General features: G+C 41.8%; 1 pseudogene; it reads left to right on the top strand.

The window, feature by feature from the left end:
* LOC129350060 (ras GTPase-activating protein nGAP-like) overlaps nucleotides 1-9,715 on the top strand; it is a 13,466-nt pseudogene extending 3,751 nt beyond the window's left edge.
* Nucleotides 9,716-14,850: the final 5,135 nt, after the last annotated feature.

Genomic DNA, 14,850 nt, shown 5'->3' on the forward strand with positions numbered 1-14,850 from the left:
GTTTGCTGGGTAGCCTGTTAGCTAATTCACTATTCCAGTTTCTTGGGCAACAGAGCGGTCTTCCAAAATCCATGGCGAAGTCTTTCAATGACAAATTCCAGACTACAAAAGAAGAGAAGGAGGAGTTTCACAATCACATCTGAGATCACGAAGGTTCCCGTCGTAATGATAGACTCCCTTTTAATAAGTCATAACACTGGCCTTAGTGAAACTCCTGAACCACGAACACAGCAGTGAAAACCAGTTTATTATTTAAACAGAAACTGTAACAGTCACAGCATGCTGTAAACCTTCAGATCTTGGCGATAATTCCCAAAATGACCTCCAGATTCCTGATTAGAAGTCTGAACTTAGTGATTGGGACCGTAAGGAGTCATTGAACAACCTCTTTATGGAGAGAAGTTGGAGCTCTTTTGAGTTTTTTAAACTCATACTTCGCTTTGCTTTCCTGGGTTTGCTCTTAAAGTTGCGTGCATCACTGTGGACATACTTTGACCCCACTAACCTCAGGAGGGTTTCTGAACAGGACAGGAAGTTGCATCGCTGCATGTCTCAGATTAGTTATTGTTGTTGTTGTTCACAGCATTGTTTTCAGTTCAGCCTTGTTTTTCTTGTTGTTTGTGGGCGTCAGTAATGAGGACGGAGCAGCCTGAGAGATTGTAGCTCTGATGGCAATGTTCAGAGAGAATCTGACATGTAAGAGGGTTTATTTCGACACAAGTCCTGGTTGGTTGGTGTGTTTACAGTCAGTGAAACCAGCCGGATGTCGCAGCATCAGTGCAGCTCTCAACCCACTAATCTCGGTTTACATAACTCATCCTGACACAGCAGCAGGATTAAACACAGACGCACTCATGTTTCACTTCGGACGACATTACACCGGATTTCTAGGAGAGTTTCACAAACCGTAACGTCACCATATTTACACCAAGCTTCCACGCTAAAACATTACAGAAACTGTGACATTCACTTTTTGAAGAGCGATCACTGAAGACGAAGTTTAAAATGATCTTCAGTGATGTCGCTCACATCATCGTCACAGAGCAAAGACTTCTTCCTGCAGAAAACTTGCTAAAGAACCTCCAGTAGAACATAAAGAACGTAGAAGTGCACCTGCAGCTGTTTACATTCATCACACAGGATTAAATAATCTGCTCTCAGGGGGAAAATAGATATTTGAGGAGATTTTCAGTGTTTAGTTGAAGCTACGTCTACTGAAGACTTGTCTGCATTATTACCGTTTGAGTGTTTTAATGTTTTCATTTTTTCACTGCGATATAAAGTTCTGCAGATCAGTGGAAACAGCAGAAAGTCAGAAATGTGTTTTGTGCAGTATGACACAGGTAAAATGCCATATTTTTTACTGCCTCAACAGTTTTCCCACCACTCTGCTCTTCATCTGTAGAAAGATGTTTCACCATGCTGAATGTATCTCCAACAACCTGCTCCTCTGTTCACTGTTTCTGAGCCATACTGCATTTGTTTTAGTGATCTGGTAGCTTTGGTTTTCTTCTCAGTCTGTCTTGTCGTCTCTCTTGTGATTTTGTGTCACGTGTGTCGTTTTGTCATGTTTTATAGTATTTTGTGCCAGTTTTTTTTGTCATTTTCTGTCACATTTCTGTCAGTTTGTCTAGTTCTTGCCATTTTGTGTCACTTTTTTTGTCTAATTTTTGTCATTTTCTGTCTCAATTTGTGTCTCGTTGTCAATATTGCCATTTTGCGTCTGGTTTAATGTTCTTTTGTGTCCCATTTTTGTCATTCTTTGAGTCTTTGGGACAGTCTTGTCTCTTTGTGTTCACTTTGTTTCTCCTTTTGTCTTGTTTGTGCTGTTTTGTGTCATTTTTTGTGTAATTTTTTTCAATTTTTGTCTCTGTGGTGGTTTTGTTCCCACATACTATAGATATTTTCCTATTTCCATGTTTACAGCCTCTCCAGACTTTTCCTGTCTACTCTGCTCATCATCAGTAGAAAGATGTTTCTCCATGCTGAATGTATCTCCAACAACCTGCTCCTCTGTTCACTGTTTCTGAGCCATGCTGCATTTATTTTATTGATCCAGTAGCTTTGATTTTCCTCTCAGTCTAAGTAAAGTAAACACAAAATTGCCCAAAACAACTCAGAACTTCTTCAAAAGCTTTAGCTGTAAATGTAGTTAGAAAATAGACTGTCTGCATGACCCTTAAAATGAGAGTTCCTCCTAATAATCCTGCTGCTTTTTGTTCTTAATCTGCAGATTATTTACTTGATTCATTGGTGAATTTTTTTGGTCTGTATGATGCCATTTTTTAAAAAGCTTGTTTTGTCCTTTAGACAGTAGGAAACCAGAGGGAATCTTTTCTTCGTTAGATCTGACTAAAAAAAGCAGCAAATTATTTGATGGAAAGTTTCTTCTTCCAAAGTTACACATTTAGAAGTTTTTTACATGAAAATAATCCCTTTCTGCCTTAAAATGATAATTTTGACCAAACACTGCTAAACTGCTTTACGCTACACAATGTTACGTTGTAATATCAAAGTAATTCAGCCATACACGTTCAAACCAGGAAAGAAGTGAAAAGAAAGTGCCACTAGGCTCATTGCCACCATTGGTTTCTTGGGTTTGGTTTTATGGATCTATTGAAGTCTGTCATCGGTGCACTGCTGGTCCAAGGAAGAAATGCTCAGTCACATTGTTTACTGCTTGTTTGACTTGTGACATGTCTTCTAGCATATAAAAACGCACCAAATGGACACGTTAACAAGGGAAAAACTTGATTTTCACCTACAGGGGGTCTTAAATGGGCAACATTCGAGGATTGCTTCAACAAGGAGAGATAATTTGGATGTTCAATAATAATATGAACCCCTTAATCATGGTGTTTTAGCAGTTCCACTCTTGTGAGAAGTGACATCATAGACCTCCGTCCTCCTGAGACGGTCGCTAGTTGAACACCTGCCCGGCTTCTTGCTGCGTCATGCTCCGCTGCCTGGCGCCTGCCGTCCCGGCAGAGGTTGTTACCGCGGAAGCGCTCCCCGGGGCCAAAATGATTGGCCATCCCAGGACTTTGTTTACGGCGCTGTGGGGAAGCCTCGGCGGCGACGCTGCTGCTCAGCTCATCCTCGGTGGGCGGAGGGCGGAGGGTGGAGGACGATGCTCCGGGGATCCAGCCTCTCCTGGCTCTGGGGTTGCTTTTTGTAGGTGCTACTGCTCTGCCGCTTCACCATCAACGCCATCACATTTTAATTTCCCCTCCTGTCTTCCAGATCTCGAGGGCTTCCCAAGCTGAAGGAGTCGAGCTCCCATGAGTCTTTGCTGAGTCCGGGCAGCGCGGTGGAGGCTCTGGACCTGAGCATGGAGGAGGACGTCTTCGTCAAACCTCTGCACAGCAGCATCCTGGGGCAGGAGTTCTGCTTCGAGGTGACGAACACCAACTCAAACACACTTTAGTCCATTCTGAAAAAACACAGGAACCTCCATCAGACACCTTCAGAGTAAAAGCTCACATTTACTTAGAATGATTCCAAACATTTACTCCATAGCAAGTTAAAGTCTTATATTAAAACCTGCTTAAGTAAAAGGAAAAAAAAATATCACTGAAAAATGTTATTAGACCTCTGATTTGTCACATTTTACTCACTGTGGGTTCATTTTTCACTCCAACATGAAATCTTGCACCTCGACGGAAACAAATCAACCATGAAGAAGCAGAGAAATCACTTTATTTTTAATTATATAACTATAAATCAGACAAAAAAGAAAAAAGTACAGTTTCTTTAATTATTTATTTTACAGAAATGGTTTAAAATTTGGAATCAACATGTACAACAGGTGTTACCAACACTGGAGATAAATGTGACAACCAGCTGCAGAAAAATGTTTCACCATGTTGAATGTATCTCCAACAACTCGCTCCTCTGTTCACTGTTTCTAAGCCATGCTGGATTCATTTTAGTGATGTTTTAGTTTCCTCTGTGCTCCATGGAAACACTGTCTGCAGTTCAGTCTAAAAATTATTTTTTATTATGTGATTGTTCTTTCGTTAAGTCAGTCTCAGTTTCTCAGTTGTGTCGAGGAGCTCAGAATTTTGCGTTTTCTGCACGATCTGGTCCAGATGATTTAGTTTTGGAAAAAAAATTCAATGTGGCACATGGGACAAAATGATTTTGTTAGTTTTGATTATTTTTTCTAAACGGAACAGCGCATCAAAGATATGCAGTTAAAGGACTGTTGAAAAGTTTCAAATCTGACAATTCTTTAGTTTTTACAGTCAGTAAATAATGTTGGCATCGTGTTTTTTCAAGATAATATCCATCTCAAACTTAAATAGCAAAAAGCAAAATTCCTCCTTTGACTGAGATTTTACTGAATATGATGTAAACTAGTTTAGTGCAGGGGTCCCCAACCTAGGGTTCGGGTCCCTCCAAAGTGACACTAGATGATAAATGCAAGACCTATTGTTGTCATATTTAACTTATTTTGTATAATCAGGTCGCTTTTTACTAGAACTGATGTTGCTTTTTGTCAGCATCTGTCAGACAAAAACACCAGTGGAATATAAACTACAACTTTGCTCCTGTTGCAGTTTTTAACGCCCAAGGAGCAATTTGTTGTGTTTTAAGGGAATATAAAAAAAATCTATGTACTACAACAACAATGAATCCACACAAAATGACATGACTGTTTGGTTTAGAGGAGGTCCTCGACTTCAGAGTTCCAGCGAAAATATAAACAAAGCCATTTTGTGCATCACGATATCGATTAGTTCTTCGGAAAAGTCATAAATACAAACAACTTTCATGCATGTATGAATCATTTTACTAGAAGATAACTGAATATGTTGCACTGTTTTTACAACTTGACTGATGTTCATCTGTGTTTCTCCTTGTTCTGAGCATTTTATTAAATCTAATTTCACTTCCATGGAGACAGCTTTCCTTTTCTTTGAAGCATCAGAAGAGTCTGACTTACTTCTGGGAGCCATAATGAAGGACAAAAAATTTGTGAATGTAGCACAATCCAAGGTGACGTACAACCAGAGAATGTAAACAAAGCCGTCTTATAGCGCCGCGTGACGACGTATTCTTCCGCTCGCCAATTAGTTCCATGTAACCAGTTCTGACGTAACGACGAAACACCGCATGTCGTAAACTGAGGCCCTCCTGTAGTTGGATAAAAACTGCTAATAAAAAAACAATAAAACTCTCTTTTTAAAGCAATCTGCATCATTAAAAAGGTCCAGAATCTGAACTTTACCTACTTTTAGTTGTCAGATAGAAAAGTCAGAATTTTTGCCTGTGAAATGTAGAACAGTTGAAGTACTCCTGGTTATTCGAGCATAGCTGTAGGACAGGTGTCAGATTTCATGGCGTCCTCATCCTCCTCACCTTTCCTCCCACCTGTCAGGTGACGTATTCGGGCGGCAGCAAGTGTTTCAGCTGCACTTCGGCCTCAGAAAGAGACAAATGGATGGAAAACCTGAGGAGGACGATTCAGCCCAACAAGGTAAACAAGTGGAACAAACTTCATCTGATCCTGAGCCTTGTCGTGTCCTGGTTCTAGACTAAACACTCGTTTGTGTTTTCAGGATAACTGTCGGCGGGCCGAGAACCTGCTGCGACTGTGGATCATCGAAGCCAAAGACCTGCCGCCCAAGAAGAAGTACTTCTGCGAGCTGTGTCTGGACGACATCCTGTACGCCCGAACCACCAGCAAGACCCGCCACGACAGCCTGTTCTGGGGCGAGTACTTCGACTTCTCCAGCCTGCCCGCCGTGCACAGCATCACCGTGCACATCTACCGCGACGTGGACAAGAAGAAGAAGAAGGACAAGAACAACTACGTGGGCCTGGTCAACATCCCGGTGTCGGGCGTGACGGGCCGGCAGTTTGTGGAGAAGTGGTACCCGGTCAGCACGCCCACCACCAGCAAGGCCAAGGGGGGCGGACCGTCGATCCGGATCAAGTCGCGCTTCCAGACCATCGCCATCCTGCCCATGGAGCAGTACAAGGAGTTCGCCGAGTTCGTCACCAACAACTACACCATGCTGTGCTCGGTGCTGGAGCCCGTCATCAGCGTCAAGAACAAGGAGGAGATGGCCTGTGCCCTGGTCCACATCCTGCAGAGCACCGGCAGGGCCAAGGTCAGCACCGGGCGGTTAGCTTACCATTAGCTTAGCATTAGCCGTCTGACAAATCTGTCAATAGTTTACAGTTTTTGGTTGGTAAATGGAGTCATTTTGATGATTTTAATGTGTCTTTCAAATCCACTGGCCAGTTTTGATTGATCACTCATGGCCTCTTCTTCTTCTTCTTTTGCTTCTTCTCCTCCTTCTTCTTCTCCTTCTTCTTCTTCCCCTTCTTCTGCTTCTTCTTCTCATCCTCATTCTTCTCCTCCTTATTCTTCTTTGTCTTCCTCTTTTCCTGCTTCTCCTCCTTCTCCTTGTCTTTATTTTCCTTCTTCTCCTTCTTCTGCTTCTTCTTCTGCTGCTTCTACTCCTTCTTCTCTTTCCTTTCCGCCTTCTTCTCCTTCTTCTTCTTCTCCTCCTTCTTCTTCTTCTTCAGGACTTCCTGACAGACCTGGTGATGTCGGAGGTGGATCGATGTGCCGACCACGACGTCCTGATCTTCAGGGAGAACACGTTGGCCACCAAAGCTATCGAGGAATATCTGAAGCTGGTGGGACAGAAATACCTGCATGACGCACTCGGTGAGCCTCATACACACCTGTTCACACCTGTACCACTGTCTGTGTCCAACCTATTAGCTAAAGTAATCATTAGCTGTAATTAACATAGAAGCCACAACATGTAATTTTTAATGTTATTATTATGAGACCTGAAATATGAATTTATGAAATCATACTTTAAACATAAATACTTTTTTGTACTTATATATCAGGACAGATCAGTTTTAGAGCAGTAATTAGAGTAGAAGGAGGTGTTTGTGTCATGGATGTAGTATTTACGGAGCTGAATGTTTATTTAAAACAAGTTATTTCAGTTATTAATCAAATAAAACGGTCGTCTCAGCTGCTGGAGGAAATATGCTGCCTCCGTTAAGTTTGTCAGCAGCTTTGCGTTGATCCTGAATTAGATTAGAGGTTTTAGTGTTTGTAAGCGTTATTTCCATGAAATGCTGACTGGGATGCACAGAGAGTCTGCTGCATCACGTTCATCATCATCGGAGGGATTCAGGAAAGAGAAGAAGAATGTGGAAACGGTGACAGAAGGAGGCTGAGTCCTGCTGAGACCTGCTGTCGTTACGAACTCATCAACATCAGCCTTTCATCGCTGCTCTGCTATTATTATCAACACACAGACACTCATATTTTCACCTCATTAATGTATTTATAGTTTCAGATCCGGAAATAGATAAGTCAGGTAACACGAGTTCTCCTCGGTTTAGGTTTTTTTTATTCACCGCTGGCAGTGATTCATGTCGTTTCGCTTGCGTCAACCATTAAACCGTCGTGTTTAGAGGCTCGTTAAAGTTTAACGAATCAGTAAAAACCCAGTTTCTCCGCTAACAGTTGAGTCTCGGCAGGAAAACGACAAACATTTATCGATTCTGATGGATTTAATCAATTGAAGGTTTGTTAGCGATCCAACGGTTTCACCTTCGCAGAGTGGTCTGACCCACTTTCTGTAGTTTTTGAGAAAAATGGGTTAAAAGTTTTGTGTTTTTCAGAATGCTCTAACATACACTGTAAAGCCATATTTAGGTTGTGGGTTCGACCACTGACACCAAAATCTAGACCATGAAATATGACAGAAATTATATAAAAGTCAGTTTGGATGTTTTGTGGGTTAGACCACTCTGCTTCTAACCTGCTCACTTTAGCTGCATTGTTAGCTTCTTTCTATGATTTTAGCTGTACTTAGCTTTTGCCTATGCCTGTAAGTGTGTAGTTAGCTGTTTCTATGACTTTAGCTATGTAGTTAGCGTCTTTGTAAGGCAATAGCTGTTTCTGTTACTTTAGCTGTGTAGTTAGCTTGTGTCTGTGACTTTAGCTACATTGTTAGCTTCTTTCTATGATTTTAGCTATGTAGTTAGTTTCTATTTATAACTTTAGCTATGTAGTTAGTGTCTTTTTAAGGCCATAGCTGTGTATTTAGTTGTTTTTGTATTAATTTAGCTATGTAGTTAGCTGTTTTCTATGACTACCTGCGCTGTTAGCATCTTTCTATGTCTTTCGCGACGTAATTAGCTTCTTTCTATAACTTCAGCTGTGTAATTACCTGTTTTTCAGTTGCTTTAACTGTGTTGTTAGCTTCTGTCTATGACTTTAGTTGCATTGTTAACTTCTTTCTATAACGTTAGCTGTGTAGTTAGCTTCTTTCTATGACTTAGCCACATTGTTAGCTTCTTTCTATGACTTAGCCATATTGTTAGCTTCTTTAATGACTTAAGCTGTGTAGTTAGTTGTTTTTCTATGACTTGAAGGGTTTGGAAGCAGAGTGGTCTGACCCACTTTCTGTAGTTTTTGAGATAAACGAGCTCAAAAATTTTGCGTTTTCTGGAATGGTCTGACATTGGAAGCTCCACTGTAATGCTATATTTGGGTTGTGGGTTAGACCACTCTGCTTCTTATTGGGCATGCTCGTGGTGAAGAATGGTCACAGATTTTTTAGTTTGGTTTGTTTTATTCTGGTTTTGATGAAAATGTGCAATTTTAGATTTGACAAAAAATTACACCGCGATACTTTCAAGGACTTTCAGAAAATTTAAAACCTGATGATTCTTTCTGGTTTGACAGTTTCTGGCTGATAAATGCAGTTAGTTTTGTTTTTGTTTAGCCTTTCAACACCCACTGGCAGGTTTTTAGGGTTCAGACTGTTAAAACGACATCAAAACCCTTTTGTAATCTGACCTGGAGTGACTTTACGTGGTGTGATCTAAAGATTCAGAGCCTTATAAACATCCAAAACTACACTGGACTTAATTGTAATTAATGTTTTTGCATGGTGATACTCTTCTCCCAGTGCTCCTGCAACGCTCCCTCGAAGTCTTATTACGTAAACATGTCAAACACCATCTCCTAAACTGTCAACTTAGATGTTGAGTTTGGGGAAAAGAGATGGTACAAGCAGGAAAATGTGGTGAGAAGGTTTGTTTGGGAACCACGATTGAGTTGTTGTGGCCAAAAAAATCTTGTGTAATCAAACACGTTTGCCTCAGACCGTTACAATCGAATATTTCTTCTCTAGTCTTGGAAACTGTGGTTTTTCTGCTGTTAAATTGTTTCTTCTCCTGATGGTAGCCGCAGACCCTCCTCTGGTCACCATGACAATCCTTCACATGAAGGCTGAATCTGGAACCCACACATTGAACACAAACAGTCTCCGAACTTTTCGATCGTATCCATCGAAAGCCTCTCGGTGTTTCGGTCTAACTTCCTGTTTTTCCTCAGGCGAGTTCATCAAAGCTCTGTACGAGTCGGATGAGAACTGCGAGGTCGATCCGAGTCGATGCTCCAGCAGCGATCTGGGCCGAACACCAGAGTAACCTGAAGATGTGCTGCGAGCTGGCATTCTGCAAGATCATCAACTCCTACTGGTACGAATTCACCCCCAAACAGACGCCATATTACAGCGGCTTTACAGTCCCTTCAACTTCATCCAAACGTAGAAACAACAGGATTAAACATTTTAGTGTAAAAAATCCACCGCAATGTTCCCAGTTGCTTCGTCTTCATCGGTTTGACGTCTTTCCACATCATTAATTTATCATTAAAGCAACAAATCATCACAAACTTGTTACAAAACTTCACAGTTCTTGTTAAAATCATCAGAGTTAAGACTTTAATTGACAGTCGCACAATAATTTAGTGATTTTCGCCCAATTTATCATTGATTTAAGCAAAACTCCAGTTTGTCTCTTGATGTTTAAAAATGGCTCAATTGTTGTTTATGTGATAATTTCTAAGAAGTGATTGATTGTTATGTTTTTTTTTATCTGATATTTTTGATGATTTGTTGGAATAAATAATAAATACTTGCGTGTAAAAGGAACAGAAATGGATTCGGATGTCTCGCTAAGATGGAAATTTTATTTTGACGACGATCAAGTGAAAAATTTAATTGACATAAATGATCATTAACAGAAACTTTAAAAACATAAATTGACTCCAAAACTCAATAAAACTCTAAAATAGATTCAAATAAATGACATATATACAAAAAATTATGAAAATTATTCTACATTTCTAAAGGTGTTAGTATTACTGAGTTAACCATAATAACAACATGTAATGCAGGTTAATAATAAGGCTTGCACACATCATATAGGTAATTTAATGCTCTTGTAAAACATTATTCCTAAAGACAGAAGCATCTTCCACAGGTGAAACGTTGCTGTTGAAGCTTTGAAAGAGAATTAAATCATTTCTCAGGAGCCTTAAAGTGTGCAGACTTTATTCTAATCTGCAGTTTATTTTGTTCTTATTTTGCATCTCAGTTGGATGTTTGCACATTTGATCCTCTGCTAAAACACGTGTAGCTTTTATGAGTGTAAAAGGAACAATCTGGTCAGTTCTATGGATGTAAACTGTGGAACGCTGCCACCTGCTGCCTGGAGGAGGAAACCACAGCTGACAGTCTTCTGGTTCATTTTTCACTAAAATCTAAAATCCTGAACATCTATAGAAACAGAACAACCATGAAGACAGAGAGAAAACTCAGAAATGTCTCCTGTACAGAATAAAGCAGTCAAAATTCTGTAAATTAATGGGGGGCGCTCGTGCGCAGTAATGGAGTAGACGTGCCTCGCCGGAGCTCCGTCCTGTTACCTCCATTTTTGCCGTTTACCTACTGCACTGGTTTATGTTTCTTTGTTCCTTTGACGTGTAAGTGGCCCAGTGAGTCCTCAGTTATAGTTTTACAACATGCCACGGAAAGACGAGGCTTCTAAGGCGTCTTCTCCAGTAAACAAGGAACCCGCTAGCAACGACGCTATACTTGCCGCCATTGCAAAGCAGGGCACTGAGGTGGCTAAAGTTACTTCACTCGTGGAGGACTTAAAGAAGTCAATGGAGGGACGCCTTGACTCCATTGAGTCGTGTCTCTCTGCACTCCAAAAGGGGCACCGTGAGGCCGAGCAACGTCTGAATGACATGGACGGGGCCCTTTCCTCCGTCGACTCCCGCATCACCACTTTGGAAGCTACGTGCAAGGACCTGCGGGATGCTAATGGCCTACTCAAAGCTAAGGTGAATGAACTGGAGGGTCGCTCCCGCAGGCTCAACATTCGCATCGTGGGTGTTAAAGAGGGGGCAGAGGGTGCCCGCCCCAGCGAGTTTGTTTCACGTTTGATCCCTGAGCTGCTTGGGCAGGACAACTTCTCTAAGCCCGTCAAGATCGATCGAGCCCACCGCAGCCTGAAACCCAAACCGCATTCTAATGAGCGGCCGCGGGTCATCATCGCCAGGGTCCATAATGAAGGCGTCCTCGTCAACATCTTTCGGCTCAGCAGGCAGATGGCTCCACTGACCTACCACGGAGAGAGAGTCTACATATTTCCTGATTACACCGCCGAGGTCGCGGCCCAGCGGCAGGCTTTCAATGCCGTGAGGAAGCGACTGATCGACGCTGGTGCCAAGTGTTCTCTACGGTTTCCAGCCAAGCTTCAAATAACTCACAACAATACGGTGAGCACCTTCACCTCTCCTGCTGAAGCTGAACGGTTTGCTGACTCACTGACTAAGACAAGTTGACTGATGACATTTGCCGGACCATGATAATGTCACGACACTGCAGAATGTGTGTTTAATACACTATGTATGCTTATGATGTATACGGATACATGCATTCAAAGTGAGCTTGACTTCCTAATATTTCACTTTTCACTACTCTTTTACTGGTAGTGGTGGAGCAGGTAGGTGGAGCTGTCTTGGTCCAGTAATTGTTCCTCCTTTTCTTTCGCTGGCCTGCCTGGTATACCACTCCACCCTTTATGTACGGCTATCGCTTTTTTGCTAAGCACATTTTGGTGCAGCTAACTTTGTAATATTGTACTTGTACAATTTCTGCACTTCGGAGGTGCAGTCGGGGCTGCTGGTTTAGTTGTGGTTGTTTTTTGTTTTTTTTTCCTCTCCTAGTTCTATATTTGCGTGCTCTGTTACCCAGCGGCCTCCATGCCAGCTATAAGGATCTGCCGCACTGTTCTTTTTTTGCGGCTTGTTTTTTTGGGGTGTTTATTTTTCTGTGTGTGTATGTTTGTTGCCAGTTCACTGCCAGTGATATATCAGTCCTTACTCCTTCTGTGCAAGATGCATAAATACAGGATCTTACTCTGCTGGGATCAGGGATGAGTCACATCACTTTCACCACTTGGAACTGTAGGGGCCTTGGGAAAGCACTTAAAAGGGGTAAAGTATTTGCTCATTTAAAGGGTTTGTCATCTGATGTTGTCTTTTTGCAGGAGACTCACATCCAGCCAACTGATCAGAGACGTTTAAGATCTGTGTGGGTTTCCCAGGTGTATCAGTCCACTTTTACCTCAAAGGCTAGGGGGGTGGCCATCCTCATCCGCAAAACTGTCCCGTTTGTGTTTAATTCTGTGGTCACGGACCCAGGTGGGAGATACTTACTGGTCACTGGATCTATTAATGCAACACCACTCGCTCTCCTTAACATTTATGCCCCGAATTTTGACTGTCCAGACTTTTTCTGTAAAGTTTTCGATCTGCTCGCTGATTATAACAGCTATAACATTATTATCGGTCGGGATTTTAACAGCTATCTCGATCCTCAGCTGGACAGGTCTTCTCTTAAAACTGCCCCATCGCTAAAATCTGTCCCAGTTATTAATAACCTTGTAAATTCGCTGAACCTGGCTGACATCTGGAGGCTCCAGCACCCTCTCGATAGACAGTACTCCTTCTTCTCCCCTGTGCACGGCACCTTCTCCAGGATCGATTATTTTCTGATCGATTCTAGATTGATTTCCAGTACAACTAGTTCGACATACCATAGTATTTTAATATCTGATCATGCTCCCCTTACAATGGATATTAATTTCGACCTAAACACACCACGTTACAACTGGAAATTCAACCCTTCCCTAAATTCAGATAATTCCTTTTATCAGTACATATCATCAAAAATAGCGGATTTCCTTTCTTTTAATGATAACGGTGCTGTCTCAGACTCAGTCCTTTGGGAGTCCTTTAAGGCCGTACTTAGGGGCCACATCATTTCATTTCAGGCATCAGCAAAAAGGGCCAGGATCAGCCATTTGGCTAACATTGAGGCTAAATTGTCTGTGCTAGAGGAATCCTATCGCACAGATAACTCTGGGGACACTCTTAATGAGATGCTGTCGATTAAATTTGAGTACAGTCGTATTCTTGGAGAGCAGGTAGGGAAATACATCCGCAAACTCAAACAAAAACATTTTGAGCTGGGTGACAAACCTGACAGACTACTCGCAAGGCAGTTGAAGGGTATTCAATCGTATAGGGTAATACATAAAATCTCTGCCACAACTGGGACGCTGATAACCAATCCCAAACGAATTAATGACAGATTCCTTGACTTTTACAGACAGTTATACACCTCTAAATCTACAGTTACCGACGCAACTATTGGGGATTTCCTCCATTCTTTCAACATTCCATCTCTTAGTGAAGCAGCTATGCACGATCTGGACTCTGACATCACGCTCGAGGAAATTAAAATTGCAATTCGCACTTTCCCTAACTGTAAGGCCTGTGGCCCTGATGGTTTTGCTATAGAATTTTACAAAGCCCATATAGACACTGTTGCTCCTCTTTTACACCGTATGCTAATTCATTCTATAGAATCTGGCATCTTCCCTGATTCCCTCTACGATGCTCATATCTGTCTTCTTTTAAAGAAGGACAGAGATAAAACCGATGTTTCATCCTACCGCCCCTTAAGTTTGCTAAATAGTGATCAAAAGATTATTGCAAAAGTTCTCACAAATCGGCTAAATAAATACATTGGCTCATTGATCCATCCTGATCAAACGGGTTTTATCCCAGACAGATTCTCCTTCTCTAACACTCGGCGTTTGTTGAACATTATGTACTCGACTAACCCACCTAACTCTGCTGTCATCTCTTTGGATGCACAGCAGGCGTTCGATCAGATCGAGTGGAGATATATGTTTGCCACTCTTGCTAAATTTGGTTTCGGTCCTAAATTTATGGCACTTTTAAAAATGTTCTACACCTGCCCTAAATCCTCAGTATTGACTAACCGGGATTGCTCTGTCCCCTTTCTGTTACATCGCGGCACTAGACAGGGATGCTGCCTTTCCCCTATGCTCTTTGCCCTCGCCCTTGAACCCCTGGCTGTCTCCATCAGAGCCAGTCCCTTAATTACTGGAATTAGCTGTGGCGCAACCGAATCCACTGTTGGCTTGTACACGGATGATGTGGTCCTGACTTTGTCGGATGTAAGGACGTCTCTCCCCCCTCTTCTGGACCTCATTGAAAAATTTGGCCAACTCTCTGGATTCTCTATTAACTGGGACAAAAGCATATTTATGCCCCTGTCTGACGGCCTTGATTCTGGATTCCTTAACCATCTACCCTTCAAAACCACCACTGATCACTTCAAATATTTAGGGATTAACATCTCCAGGAATCCTAAACTTCTGTTTAAATTAAATTATTCCACTATGATTGATAAACTTAAGGCAATGATAGATAAATGGAAACTCCTCCCCATTTCTCTAATCGGTCGTGTTAATATTATTAAAATGGTAGTACTCCCCAAATTTCTCCATATATTCTTAAATGTTCCTATATTTCTCACAGCCGCTTTCTTTAAGCAGATAGATTCCATCATCTTTCCCTTTATCTGGGCTGACAAGCCTCCTCGCATCTCCAAATTACATTTGCAGAAA

The sequence above is a fragment of the Amphiprion ocellaris genome, chromosome 11 (genome assembly GCF_022539595.1).
Source record: "Amphiprion ocellaris isolate individual 3 ecotype Okinawa chromosome 11, ASM2253959v1, whole genome shotgun sequence".
NCBI lineage: Eukaryota > Metazoa > Chordata > Actinopteri > Pomacentridae > Amphiprion > Amphiprion ocellaris.